Here is a 15,950-nt window from a genome sequence, read left to right on the forward strand (position 1 = left end):
TCATCCTCCAGGACCGAACAGACTCATTGGCCAAAGTAGTGCTACAAAATTGGTGAGGATTAGTTCTAATAACAGAAGAGAAGGCCTTTGCCTCTTTCTCAGGGAGGAATGTTGCTCCTATATCAGCCAATTGGAAATAATAAAAGTCAACTCCAAACTGATCTCCAAAAACATAATCCCTGACCAGTGGATTGCTAATGATCCAATATGGAATGGAAGACTGCTTTTTTTAATACCCTTTCTCCTTTTGCTAATCCTACACATTGTTCTCTGTCTTATAATCTTGTTTAGATTTCTTCAACAACAAATTCAAAGGATTTCTAACAAAACCTTTAATTAGTTGTATTGCCAGAGTATCAGCCCTTTGCTATGATACCAGGATTTTGACCTGGTGGGGAAGGTCGAGTTTGCCCAAGGACTTCATTACTCCCAAACAGCAAGAAGCAATCTAACAATAACATATCCCTTTCTTCTGACTCCAGGATGGGCTACTAATAGATATATTAAAAGGAAGAATGTAAAACGGTAACAGGCCAGCAGACAAACATCAGGCCTGCTCCAAAGCTGAGACTTGGCCCTTGCCCTGGTGATACTTTTTCATTAGCTCACTGCACATCTTCTAAAACCCCTACAAAAGCCTGCCCCTCCACCCAGCCTGCTTTATTCCTGCTTTTCATGGATTGGGCCTTTCTGTGACTCCTTGTGGTTGGCCTGTGTCCTAGTCTACTAGAACCTGAGTTTGATGCTGCATTTATTTCTAATTGACGTTCAAGTTCACTGAGGAACAAATGGATGTTGATCCATTCAGTTCTCTAAGTTTCTTAGTCTTCTCTGCCATGTGTTAAGTACATTTTGAATCAGGTGTCTATTACAGCACAGTATCCTTAGAGAGTTGGGTGGTCCACCCAAAACTTACATAGACTTCTGTCAGCCTGTTTTGTAGCAGTCATTATCAAAACTGGGACGGACTCTAGGAATGCTATGGAAAATTAAGTTAGTTTTAGGATACAGACATGTAAAATTCCACTCTTTTTTTTTTGGTATTTATTTCATTTACATTTCCAATGCTATCCCAAAAGTACCTCACACGTTCCCTCACCCACTCCCCCACCCACCCACACCCAATTCTTGGCCCTGGTGTTCCCCTGTACTGAGGCATATAAAGTTTGCACGACCAATGGGCCTCTCTTTCCACTGATGGCCGATTAGGCCATTTTCTGATTCATATGCAGCTAGAAACACGAGCTCCGGGGCTACTGGTTAGCTCATATTGTTGTTCCACCTATAGGATTGCAGATCCCTTTAGCTCCTTGGTTACTTTCTGTAGCTCCTCCATTGGGGACCCTGTGATCCATCCAATAGCTGACTGTGAGCATCCACTTCTGTGTTTGCTAGGCCCCGACATAGTCTCACAAGAGGCAGCTATATCTGAGTCCTTTCAGCAAAATCTTGCTAGTGTATGCAATGGTGTCAGCGTTTGGAAGCTGATTATGGGATGGATCCCCAGATATGGCAGTCTCTAGATGGTCCATCCTTTTGTCTCAGCTCCAAACTTTGTCTTTGTAACTCCTTCCTTGGGTGTTTTATTCCCAATTCTAAGAAGGGGCAAAGTGTCCACATTGTGGTCTTCATTCTTCTTGAGTTTCATGTGTTTAGCAAATTGTATCTTATATCTTGGGTATTCTAAGTTTCTGGGCTAATATCTACTTATCAGTGAGTACATATTTTGTGAGTTCCTTTGTGATTGGGTTACCTCACTCAGGATGATGCCCTCCAGGTCCATCCATTTGTCTAGGAATTTCATAAATTCATTCTTTTTAATAGCTGAGTAGTACTCCATTATGTAAATGTAGCACATTTTCTGTATCCATTCCTCTGTTGAGGGGCATCTGGGTTCTTTCCAGCTTCTGGCTATTATAAATAAGGCTGCTATGAACATAGTGGAGCATGTGTCCTTCTTACTGGTTGGAACATCTTTTGGATATATGCACAGTAGAGGTATTGCGGGATCCTCCGGTAGTACTATGTCCAATAAAATTCCACTCTGTTTCTCTCTAAAATAGATAAAAATTAGAACAATGAACTGGATTGCACTAGGCATTCTTATCCTCAGCATCACATGAGCCTGGGTCACTATGGAGGAGAAGTTCAGTATTATCTCTGCATATATAGGGAGTTTGTGGTCAGAGTGGGCTATAAATCCTGACAAAATAAATTAAAATATATTTGATAAAAAACAAAATGACAATAATAGACTTGGTCAGTTCCTTGGAGCACAATACCTTCCAAAGAGGATGAAAAGAGGTAAGTGGTCACGAGAGTCCTTTGATGCTAGGGCACAGGGATAAGAGTCCTTTGATGCTAGGGCACAGTGATAGCAGGCTGGAAAAGGAATAGGAAAGACTTCACATAAAGCTGGAGACAAGATGCTATTCCAGGCAGAGTTCTCCACAGAGTCAGAAGACAGAACAGAACAAACTGGCTGTATTTTGTGCACAATCTTGGTCATGCTGTTCTGGATTTTGCCTCCCTTTAGAGTAGTTGTCCCATTCTTAGCCCTTGAGCCCTGTTTCAGCTGAATTTTCAGTGTTTATAGCCTCCTGATTTTAAACTGTTCAAAGCAAAACAATCAAGAGATCCAGCAGAACCACGGGTTTAAAAAAAAAAAAACAAACAAGAAAACTTCTGAGATAGTTAAAGGTAAAGGCTGACTTTGAGGTGAGAAGCAGGATGAAAGTAGAGCAAGAAGATGATTTTTTTCCTTTCCTCTTCTCCTGGAACTGGATGTCAGATTTTACAGTGTTGTTTGAGGTTTACTTAGTATCAAATAACAAAATTCACAGGTTATCTGAGGAAAGACTATACCAAAAGAGTATAGGGCTCTTCATAGAATTGAGGAGCTAGATGGACATTTGGGAAATCGAGGTAGCTGGGGACCCAGCAGCTCATGGCTCTTGTCTCAGTCATTACTTTTGGGGTCAAACAAAAGATGAACTGCAACACAACTGGAGAAAACAGTCAAGAGATGAGAACAGATGATAGATGGAGAAGTGCACAGAGGAAAAAGAAAAGCTTGTTTCTGTGAGTGAGAAGCAGACCAATGACTGCCTCCACTGCCTTTCCTTGTGCTCTAATTCCTTGTGTGACCTTAGAGTCATAAAATAAAGCATATTACTACTGTGAGGTAAATGACATCTTTGAATGAATAATTTGTCATAACTATTCATAAATGATTCTTAATATCTGACCTCATATTCTAGACAGAAAAGAAAGACTCTTTTCAGCGTCCCTTGCAGTGAGTGTGCTGTCTCTGCAGCCTTATGTTGTCTGGAACTTGAAAGATACACACATACACAAACACACACACACAGAGGTACACACACATACATATACACACAAGTGCACACACACACACACATGCTCTCTCTCTCTCTCTCTCTCTCTCTCTCTCTCTCTCTCTCTCTCTCTCTCATGCCATGTGAGTGTGGGAAGGAAGGCCACATTTTTTTCTGCCTCTCTCTCTTACATGACAAACTGCTTCTTATTGCTCTATTTGCCCCCATTTGTCTGGTCCGCTTACATGCACTTCTTACCAAAACTCATTTCCAGGAAATCACATTTTCCCTAGCATTGTATTGTTGCATTTTAAAAACAATGTGAGTCATTTCCTTTCATGGAACAGAAAACAGAATTATGACTGTTTCATCAGGAAAAGACAATTTTACAGTGGGTAATACTGGGTACAGAACAAGTAACCACCAGCTTCATTCTTGGAGTACAGTTCAGATTTGACACCAGGGACATGATCTCTCAGCCCTTAATATGAAAAATGCCAGAACATGACCACATATACAAGACAACTCCATTTGTAAATCATATTTACATTGTTGTCTTTAATATGGTTCACTAAAAGTTTCCTTGTTCCAAGTCTATATTTCCAAGTTCTTGATGCCATGTTCTTTTTTGTCTTAAACAAACCTGTGCTATGGTGATTATATCAAGCATAAAAAGGCAAAATGACTGCAGGTGGATTCCACCTCAGAACGATGGGACTGCACAGCATGCATGGGACAGCCTTCTGTATCTTCCACTGGTCCAGCCAAGAATTTCCCTTTGGAAATACCCAGTGGAGGTCCAGTCATTTGTGCCCCACCTTTCAGTTCCTTTCTTAGATTATGATCATGCATGAGTTCTTTCAGTGGGCTATTATAGAGATAGGCAGCATGGTCCTATTCATGCCCCCTTTTTGTTAGGTACTTTTCTCATTCCTGTGACCAAATGACCACTGAGCAGCACTTTAGGGGTGCTTACTTTTGCACATGGTTCGAAGAAGCAGCCCATCACAGTGTGAACACCACAGCAGCAGGGTGTAAGACTGATAGCTCACATCCCTGCAGACCAGAGGCACAGAAAAGAACAGGCCATTGCTGTCTTGGATTTCTACCATCTGCTCACACCTTCATCCATCCTATGATTTCTGTCCAAAAGATGGTGTTGTCCACATTGGAGGAAGGGCTTCCTCTTAAGTTAGTCCTCTGGAAATGTCCTTTGAGACATGTGCAAATTATTTCTTTGGATGCCCTGAGCATTTGGAAAGACAATCAGATTGACAATGGAAACAAACCATTAAACTGTGAGGAGCCGCCCTTGCAATCGCCATTACAAGATGGCACTGATATCTGGTGTTCTAACTAGTAAACAAATAGTCTGCGTATGTGCTGGGGTATTTTTCCATTCCTTGTGCCCTGCCTGTCCCGTGGCATCATCTGGGCTGATAGTGAGCAGCCAGTCAGGGTAAAATATGTCTCCAACCCCTCTTGTGGGCTATTTAAGGACCGAGCTTCCTGTGTTCTGGGCCTCCTCCCCCAGAAGCTGATGATCTTTCTCTCGAGATGCATTAAAGCTATGCTGCAGAAGAACCCGTGTGTGTCCTGTGTGTGTCCTTGCTGGCGAGACTCCATATCATATCACAGACACTTTATACCATCCTAGTGAGTACATCAGTTAAGGAGATCAACTCCAGCTTCTGTGTGGTTATCTATCAGAGGACTTGGTTCTGTAATTGCATCAAAAGGAATTTTAATTCAGTTAAAAATGAAACATAACATATAGAATTGTTCCATAATTGACAGAAATTCAGAATGAATGCAAATACCTGAGCAAGGTATTTTGAACAATGTGGGATACTCATTTGGGAAAGCACATCTGTACTACTCTGGCTTACCATGGTCTGTGCTCAACAGAGCACTTTGGTTGTGAACCCTTGAAGGCTATGAGCTTACATCTGATAGCTTCCTTTGGAAGGCAGAATGGTGTCATAGCAGAGAACTAAACTTCAGAGTTAGATTTAAGCTACAACCAATTGGCTTTACATTCAACTGGCTTTGCAATTTGAACAGCCCACTTGATCTCTCTGGCCATGATTTTATTAATATGGAATAAATGACATCCTTTGTGACAGTGGACTTCTTCAGCATGCTCATTTTTGAAGTGTAGAAATCTAATTGACTAATGTCCAAGGTCATCCTCAATTTGAAACCTTCTCACCCAACACTTAAATATTTCTTACCCCTAGTTAACTTTAGAATCAGATATCTGAAGCAGAGCTTAGTATCTTCCCAGCCTATTACTGAGTGTGGTGGTTTAAATATGCTTGGTTCATCAGAAATGGTACTATTAGGAGGTATTCATGGAGACGTAGTCTTGTTAAAAGAAATGTGTCACCATGGAGAGGCAGGGCTTTTAGGTCTCACATATATGCTCACATCTGACCAGTGTGATCCAGAGCTGCCTTCTGGCTGACTACAAAGGACAGTCCCTTCCTGGCTGCCTGAGTGACTAAGTAAGTAACAGTCCAGTGGGTTTTTGATGAAGTTTAAAATCAAGACAACTTTTAAATGCAAAAAGAGTTGCCAAGATTTGTGTCTCAGTTCATTGGGGTGAACAAAGCAGAGGAAGCTCATGTGCATGTCTTTCACTTGCAGCTCTCAGCAGATGGTAGCACATTTAACCTCACAGAGCAGACTTTAAATCAAGAGGTTATCTTCCCTTTTCCCTTTGGGATCATAAAAATAATGCCAAAAAGCCCATCTCTAGGGACTGCAGAGATATCTCAATGAGTAAAGTCACCAAACTGGTGATCTGAGATCCATCCACAGAACCCTATCACAGAAGGAGGGAAACCAGTTTTGAGAATCATTCTCCACAAATGCTATGGCATCTGTTCACTCTCTGTCTCTCTGTCTCTCTCTGTCTCTCTCTGTCTTTCTCTTTTTCACCCTCTCTCTCTCTCACACACACAATCACATGCACAAATAAATTTATACAAATTAAAACATTTTCTCATCTATAAAAATCAAAAAGTAGCAATGTGCTATCATGGCAATCTACAGATTGGGAAAAGAGCTTTACACTCACTACATCCAATAGAGGGCTAATATCCAAAAGACACAAGGAAATAAAGAAGGTAGAGTCCTGAGAATCAAATAACCCTATCAAAAATGGGGTGCAGAGCTAAACAATGAATTCTCAGCTTAGGAATCTTGAATGGCTGAGAAGCAAACCCTTAAAGAAAATTTTAACATCCTTAGTTAACATTATTCGTTATTAGGGAAATGAAAATCAAAACAACCCTGACCTCACATTGATCAGAATGTCTAAGATTAAAAACTCAGATGACAGCAGGTGCTAGTGAAGATGTGGAGAAAGAGGAACACTCTTCCATTGCTGGTGTGATTGCAAGCTGGTAAAACCACTTTGGAAATCAATTTAACAGTGCCTCAGAAAACTGGAAATAGTTCAACCTGAAGACCCAGCTATACCACTACTGGGCATATACCCAGAAGATGCTCCAACATATAACAAGGACACATGCTCCACTGTGTTTATAGCAGCCTCATTTGTAATAACCAGAAGCTGGAAATAACTGAGACTTCCCTCAACAGAAGAATGGATACAGAAAATGTGGTACATTTACTCAATGGAGTACTATTCAGCTATTAACAATGAGTTCATAAAATTCTTAGGCAAGAGGATGGAATTAGAAAATACCATCCTGAGTGAGGTAGCCGTGACACAAAAGAACATACTTGGCATGTATGCACTGGTAAGTAGATATTAACCCAAAAGCTCAGAATACCCAAGATACAACCTACAAACCATATGGAGCCTAAGAAGAAGGGAGACAAGGGTGTGGAAACTTCAGTTCTGCATGGAGGGGGTAACAGGACAATCAAGGGTGTTGAAGGGAGACAGAAGAGAGGTACAGAGGGTCAGGAAATTGAATAGAAATATGTAGCAGTGGGGGATGGGGAGCTGGGGTAGCCACTAGAATGTCCCAGATGCCAGGGAAGCAAGAGGCTACCAGAACCCAATGGGGATGACTTTAGCCAAAATACCCAACAAAGGGGAGCTAGAACCTGTAAAGACCACCTCTCATAAACAGGCATAGTCCCCAGTTTAGGGGTGGGCCACACACTTATCCCAAAAATTTTAACCCAGAATTATTCCTGTCCAAAAGAAAGGCAGGAACAAAAAGTGTTGATGTCAAGAATCACTTGCTGACAGGAGCCAGTCTGGCTGTTCCCTGAGCTATTCTGCCAGCACCTGACCAATACAGATGCAGATACACACAGCCAACCATCAGATTGACTCTGGACCCCAATGGAAGAGCTAGGGAAAGGAATGAAGGAGCTGTAGGAGATTGCAACCCCATAGGAAGAACAATATCAACTAACCACTGGATCACCCAGAGCTCCCAGGGTCTAAACCACTAGCCAAAGAGGGATCTATGGCTCCAGCTACATATGTAGCAGAGGATGACCTTATCTGGCATTAATGGGGGGAGGCCCTTGGTCTTGTAGAGGCTCGAAGGCCCAGAGTAGGGAGATGCTAGAGCAATAAGGTGGGAGTGGGTAGAGGTGCACCCTCATACAGGCAAAGGGGAGGGGGGAATGGGATGGGGGTTGTAGAGGGGAAAGAGGGAAGGGGGATATCATTTGAAATATAAACAAATAAATGATTTTAAAAACAACTCATAAAAATATATACTTATATATTTAAAATTTCCTATTAGATAGATATCAGCCTGTCATCATTCTAGTAACATTTCTGAATTTGGTATGCTTGTTTTCACTTGTAAGTCATTTTAAAATTGTAAGCAAAACAGCATGATGATCACGTACACATTTCAATGTCCTGTTATAGTAGCTACTGACTTCTTACAGAAAGCTACAGGTGACTGATATGAAAGCATTTTAAAGTCATTGTGAACTGTGCTACTTCAGAAATTAGAATCCCACCTCATGAGGTGGCAACATTACAGTTATTATCTTTGTGCTATTTCAGTGATATCAGTCATTCATATCTCAGCAAAACTCCAGATCTAGTGTCTACTGAAAGAATTCAGAGGAGAGAGTACAAAAGACAAGGGGGTTTGCTACAGAGAAGGAGAGATCAGGACAGAGGACTCTTATGCAAGTCCACATTTAGGTTAATATACTATCCTTTAAAACTTCTAGAACAAGCACTTTTCCTGTAGGGCTTTGCCTTGTCCAGGTTGTTGACTGGCCAGCTTGGACTGCCACTTATAGGAGGGAGCAACAGTACATCTTTGTTCTTCATCAAAGTCTCAAGTTACATATAGAAGTATTAAGGTTTAGGGCACCTTAAGCCAGTAATGGCCTTCTAATCAGTTCTGGGTGTCACATCTCTTTCTATGGGCAGAGGGAGACTCAGGTCCCATCCTTCTGAATAGCAATTCAACTCCTGCTGTTTCCAGCATGTGTTTTAGAAGCTATGGATTATGAGGGATGTCAGTCCATCCAATGTACGCCAAGCCTGACCATGTCTAATTTGCTATTAAGTACAGACCCACTCAAGGGGAAGGAATTATGAGACATGAGTTAGGGTCAGTGGGGGACATTTTGAGTCTCTTTACAACCCACATATGAAACGGTCAATAAATCTTCAGTTCTGATTAAATAACAGAGAAAGCATTGCACCAAAATAGAAGGAATCCCTATCATGGCAACACACATTGCTTTACCTCTGTGAACTTGTCCTTGTGTGTGTAAAAATAGGGAAAGTAGATCAGAACACACTGGAGGTCTCAGACTCCAATGGCTATAAAATATCGTTTGGTATTATTCCTTTTCAGAATGATTTCTTTTTAAAAAATTATGTCCCTCCCTTCCTCCTTCTTTTCATCCTCTCCTCTCTTTCTCTTTTCTTTCTTTTGTGCATGTGGATATGTGAAGATGTATACATGTCACAGTGTTGCATGTGGAAGTCAGAGGCATCTTGAGGAAGCCAGCTGCCCCCTTTCACTACATAGACCATGAGACTGAACTAAAGTTGTTTGACTTGACTATAATCTCCTCTAGTCACTAAGCCATCTCACTAGCATTCAAGGGATTTAAAGATTCATCTGCTTTGAGATAGTCTCATTTTTAAAAGGATTAAAAATAGACATAAAGTGATTTAACTTCTTCCTTCCTTTCTTTCTTTCTTTCTTTCTTTCTTCCTTTCTTCCTCCTTCCTTCTTTCCTTCCTTCCTTCCTTCCTTCCTTCCTTCCTTCCTTCCTTCCTTCCTTCCTTCCTTCCTTCCTTCCTTTCTTCTTTCTTTCTTTCTTTCTTTCTTTCTTTCTTTCTTTCTTTCTTTCTTTCTTTCTCCCTCTCCATCTCTCTGTCTGTCTCTCCTTCTCTCCCTTCCTCCCTCCTTTCCTCCCTTCCTCCCTCCTTCCCTTCCTCCTTTCTGCCTTCCTTCTTTCCTTCCTGCCTTTCCCACATGCTCTTAGATACATATTTAGTTTAGCACATTCTTGTTTCTCCCATCAATTTTTCCATCTTCTCCTTTCTTCCCCTTCTATTAGCCTCTCTCTTCTGTTGACAATACCACTTCTATCACATTTAACATATATGTAAGGCTCTGACCCCAGGACTCAGGTGAGACTGTCATCTTCTATCCTGGGTCTCTCAGAGAACAGTCTATGCAGGAGAGCATGCGGGTTGCAGAAGCAAAAGAGCTTCATGGACAGTGTCCCTTCTGGCCTTCATCCTCAGCCTGGAGGCAGGGCTGAGACCCATACCTCTGGGCACTTTCCTCACCAGAGCAGAGCTAGCCTGCAGCTAGTTCTCTGAACTCTGGGACTCAGGAGAGAGCTGGATTAACAGGAGTGATGACAGAAGCTAACAGAATCACAGGAGGAAGAAGCTCTAACCAGTGACATCTAGAACATCTAACACCAGAGATTACCAGATGGCAAAAGGCAAATGTAAGACTCGTACTAACAGAAACCAAGACCACTCGGCATCATCAGAACCAGCACTCCAACCAAAGCGAGTCCTGGATACCCCAACACAGATAAAAAGCAGAATTCAGACTTAAAATCATATCTAATGATGCTGGGAGAGGATTTTAAGAAGGACATTAATAACTCACTGAAAGAAATATAGGAGAACACTGCTAAACAGGTAGAAGTCCTTAAAGAGGAAACACAAAAATCCCTTAAAGAACTACAGGAAAACACAAACAAAGAGGTGAAGGAATTGAACAAAACCATGAAATATCTAGAAATGGAAGTAGAATCAATAAAGAAAACCCAAAGGGAGACAACTCTGGAGATAGAAATCCTAGGAAAGAAATCAGGAATCATAGACGCAAACATCAGCAACAGAATACTAGAGATGGAAGAGAGAATCCCAGGTGCAGAAGATTCCATAGAAAACATGGACACAATAATCAAAGAAAATGCAAAATGATCCTAACTCAAAACATCCAGGAAATCCAGGACACAATGAGAAGACCAAACCAAGGATAATAGATATACATGAGAATAAAGACTTTCAACTTAAATGGTCAGTAAATATCTTCAACAAAATTATAGAAGAAAACTTTCGTAACCTAAAGAAAGAGATGCCCATGAACATACAAGAATCCTACAGAACTCTATATAGACTGGACCAGAAAAGAAATTCCTCCTGACACATAGTAATCAGAACAAGAAATGCACTAAATAAAGACAGAATATTAAAAGCAGTAAAGGAAAAAGGTCAAGTAACATATAAAAGCAGATCTATTAGAATTACACCAGACTTTTCACTATATACTATGAAAGCCAGAAGATCCTGGACAGATGTTATGCAGACCCCAAGAGAACACAAATGCCAGCCCAGGCTACAATACTCAGCAAAACTCTCAAATACCATAGATGGAGAAACAAAAGTATTCCATGACAAAGCCAAATTTATACAATATCTTTCCATGAATCCAACCCTTCAGAGGATAAAAAAGGGAAAATTCCAACACAAGGAGGTAAATTAACCCCGAGAAAAAGCAAGAAAGTAATCCTTCTACAAACCTAAAAGAAGATATCCACAAGAACAGAATCCCAACTCTAACAACAAAAATAACAGGAAGCAACAACTTTTCCTTAATATCTCTTAATATCAATGGACTCAATTCCCCAGTAAAAAGACATAGACTAACAGACTGGCTACATAAACAGAACCCAACATTTTGCTGCATACATGAAACTCACCTCAGGCACAAAGAATGACTCTACCTCAGTAAAGGCTGGAAAACAATTTTCCAAGCAAACGGTCTGAGGAAACAAGCTGGAGTAGACATTCTAATATCGAATAAAATCAACTTTCAACCTAAAATTATCAAAATGATAATTAGGGCCACTTCATACTCATCATAGGTAAAATCTACCAAGATGAACTCTCAATTTTGAATATCTATGCTCCAAATGCAGGTTCATCCACATTCACTAAAGAAACTATAGTAAAGCTCATAGCATACATTGCACCACCCACAATAATAGTGGGTGCAACACCCCACTCTCATCAATGGACAGATCTTGGTAACAGAAACTAAATGGAAACACAGTGAAACTAAAAGAAGTTATGAACCTAATGGATTTAACAGATATCAGAATATTTTATCCTAAAACAAAAGGATATAAATTCTTCTTAGCACCTCATGGTACCTTCTCCAAAACTGACCATAAAATCAGTCACAAAACAGGCCTCAACAGATACAAAAATACTGAAAATATGCCATGCATTCTCTCAGATCACCACAGACTAAGGCTGATCTCCAATAACATCAAAAATAATAGAAAGCCAACATTCACATGGAAGCTGAACAACACTCTACTCAATGATACTGTGGTCAAGAAAGAAATTAAAGATTCTTTAGAGTTTAATGAAAATGAAGCCACAACATACCCAAACTTATGGGACAGAATGAAAGCAGTCCTAAGTGGAAAACTCATAGCTCTGAGTGCCTCCAAAAAGAAACAAGAGAGAGCATACACTAGCAGCTTGACAATGCACCCAAAAGCTCTAGAACAAAAAGGAAGCAAATTCACCCAAGAGGAGTAGACAGCATGAAATAATCAAACTCAGGGCTGAAATCAACCAAGTAGAAACAAAAAGAACTATACAAAGAATCAACAAAATCAGAAATGGAGAGACATAACAACAGAACCTGAGGAAATATAAAACATCATCAGATCCTACTACAAAAGGCTATACTCAACAAAACTGGCAAACCTGAATGAACCAGATACCAGGTACCAAAGTTAAACAGGATCAGATCTAAACAATCCCATATCTACTAATGAAATAGAACCAGTCATTAATACTCACTCAACCAAAAAAAAAAAAAAAAAGCCCAGGACCAGATGGGTTTATTGCAGAGTTCTATCTGACCTTCAAAGAAGACCTAATTCTAATTCTCCTCAAATTATTCCACAAAATAGAAACAGAAGGTACTCTACCCAGTTCATTCTATGAAGCCACAATTACTCTGGTACCTAAACTACATAAAGACCCAAAAAAGAGAGAGAGCTTCAGACCAATTTCCCTTAAGAACATTGATGCAAAAATAATAAACTTCTTGCAAACTGAACCCAAGATCATAACAAAATGATCATCCATCATGATCAAGTAGGCTTCATCCTAGGGATGCAGGAACGGTATAATATACAGAAATCCATCAATGTAATCCACTATATAAACAAACTCAAAGACAAAAACCACATGATCATCTCATTAGATGCTGAGAAAGCATTTGAAAAAATCCAACACCCATTCTTGATAAAAGTCTTGGAAAGATCAGGAATTCAAGGCTCATACCTAATCTTAATAAAAGCAATATACAGAAAACCAGTAGCCAACATTAAACTAAATGGAGACAAACTTGAATCAATCCCACTAAAATCAGGGATTAGACAAGGATGCCCACTTTCTCCCTACCTATTTAATACAATACTTGAATTCATAACCAGAGCAATTAGACAACAAAAGGAGACCAAGGGGACACAAATTGGAAAGGAAGAAGTCAAAGTATCACTATTTGCAGATGATATGCTAGTATATATAAGTGACCCTAAAAATTCCACAAAAGAAGTCCCAAACCTGAGAAACAACTTCAGCAAAGTACCTGGATATAAAATTAACTCAAACAAATCAGTGGCCATTCTCAACACAAAGGATAAACAGGCTGAGAAAGAAATTAGGGAAATGGCATGACACCTGTCCCTGTGGCGAGGCCTGTAGCTGGTTTGATGGGCGGAGCTGCAGTGGAGGATGGAGGCGGTGGTGTTCCTCTTCTTGCTCCTCGACTGTTGCACACTTATCTTCCTTTCCGTCTACTTCATCATTACCTTGTCTGATTTACAATGTGATTACATTAATGCAAGATCATGTTGCTCAAAATTAAACTAGGTTCATTATGGTGCCAAGTGGTAACACGGGAGTATTTGATCCAACAGAAATACACAACCAGGGACAGTTAAAGTCACACATGAAAGAAGCCATGATCAAGCTTGGCTTCTACCTGCTCTGTTTCTTCTTGTATCTCTAAAGTATGATTATAGCTTTGATAAATGACTGAAGCTGGAGAAGCCGGGTTGAAGCCAAGCTACATTACACACTGCACAATTGAGGAGCCAGAGACTACTAAACCACCCTTAGAACCATGACCAGAACAGTATATATTTTGGTCTTTGAACAACAACAACAACAAAAACCTATTTTGCTGTATTTTTACCACATTAAGTATTAAAAAAATAAAAGAAATTAGGGAAACAACACCCTTCATAATAGTCTCAAATAATATAAAATAAACTTGGCATGATTTTGACTAAGGAAGGAAAGATCTGTATGATAAGAACTTCAAGTCTCTGAGGAAAGAAATTGAAGAGGATCTCAGAAGATGGAAAGATCTCCCATGCTCATTGATTGGCAGGATTAATATAGTAAGAATGGCTATCTTTCCAAAAGCAATCTACAGATTAAATGCAATCCCCATCAAAATTCCAACTCAATTCTTCATTGAGTTAGAAAGGGCAATTTTCAAATTCATCTGGTATAACAAAAAACCTGGAATAGCAAAAACTCTTCTCAACAATAAAAGAACCTCTGGGGGAATCACCATGCCTGACCTCAAGCTGTACTATAGAGCAATTGTGATAAAAACTCCATGGTACTGGTACAGCAACAGACAGGTAGATCAATGGGATAGAATTGAAGGCCCAGAAATGAACTCACAAACCTATGGTCACTTGATCTTTGACAAAGGTGCTAAAACCACCCAGTGGAAAAAAGACAGCATTTTCAGTAAATGGTGCTGGCTCAACTGGCAGTTAGCATGTAGAAGAATGAGAATTGATCCATTCTTATCTCCTTGTACAAAGCTAAAGTCTAAGTGATTCATGGAACTCCATATAAAACCAGAGACACTGTACCTTAAAAAGGAGAAAGTGGGGGAAAATCTCAAAGATATGGTCACAGGGAAAAAATTCCTGAATGGAACAGCAATGGCTTGTGCTGTGAGATCAAGAGTCAACAATTGGGACCTCATAAAATTGCAAAACTTTTGCAAGGCAAAAGATACTGTCAAAAGACAAAAAGGCCACAAACAGATTGGGAAAGTTTCTTTATAATCCTATATCTGACAGGGAGTAATATCCAATATATACAAAGAACTCAAGAATGACTACAGAAAACCAAATAATCCTATTAAAAATGGGGCACACAGCTAAACAAGAATTCTTAACTGAGGAATACTGAATGCCTGAGAAGAACCTGAAAAAAAATGTTCACATTCCTCTATCATCAGGGAAATAGAAATCAAAACAACCCTGAGATTCCACCTCACACCAGTCAGAATAGCTAAGATAAAAAATTCAGGTGACAGCAGATGCTAGCAAGAATGTGGAGAAAAAGGAACACTCCTCCATTGCTGGTGGGATTGCAAGCTGGTACAACCATTCTGGACATCAGTTTGGTGATTCCTCAGAAAATTGGACATGGACCAGAAGATCCAGCAGTACCTCTCCTGGTCATATACCGAGAAGATGTTCCAACTCGTAATAAGAACACATTCTCCACTTTGTTCATAGCAGCCTTATTTATAATAGCCAGAAGCTGGAAAGAACCCAGATGTCCTTCAACAGAGGAATGGATACAGAAAATGTGGTACATTTACACAATGGAATACTACCCAGCTATTAAAAAACAATGAATCTATGAAATTCTTGAGCAAATGGATGGATCTGGAGGATATCATCCTGAGTGAGGTAACCCAATCACAAAAGATCACACATGATGTGCACTCACTGATAAGTGGATATTAGCCCAGAAACCTACAATACCTAACATACAATTTGCGCACATGAAACTCAAGAAGAAGGAAGACCAAAGTATGGATACTTTGTTCCCTCTTAGAATGAGGAACAAAATACGTATGGAAGGAGTTACAGAGACAATGTTCAGAGCTGAGACAGAAGGAAGGATCATCCAGAGACTACCCCACTTGAGGATCCATCCCATAAACAACCACCAAAGCCAGACACTATTGCATATGACAGCAAGATTTTGGTGACAGGACCCTGATATAGCTATTTCTTGTGAGGCTATGCCAGTTCCTGGCAAAT

General features: G+C 40.1%; 1 pseudogene; it reads left to right on the forward strand.

Annotated features, from left to right (window-relative positions):
* The first annotated feature begins 13,599 nt into the window (after positions 1-13,599).
* Positions 13,600-13,879, forward strand: Gm47333 (annotated as a pseudogene).
* Positions 13,880-15,950: the final 2,071 nt, after the last annotated feature.

This window comes from Mus musculus, chromosome 9, assembly GCF_000001635.26.
Source record: "Mus musculus strain C57BL/6J chromosome 9, GRCm38.p6 C57BL/6J".
In the NCBI taxonomy this organism is placed as follows: Eukaryota; Metazoa; Chordata; class Mammalia; order Rodentia; family Muridae; genus Mus; species Mus musculus.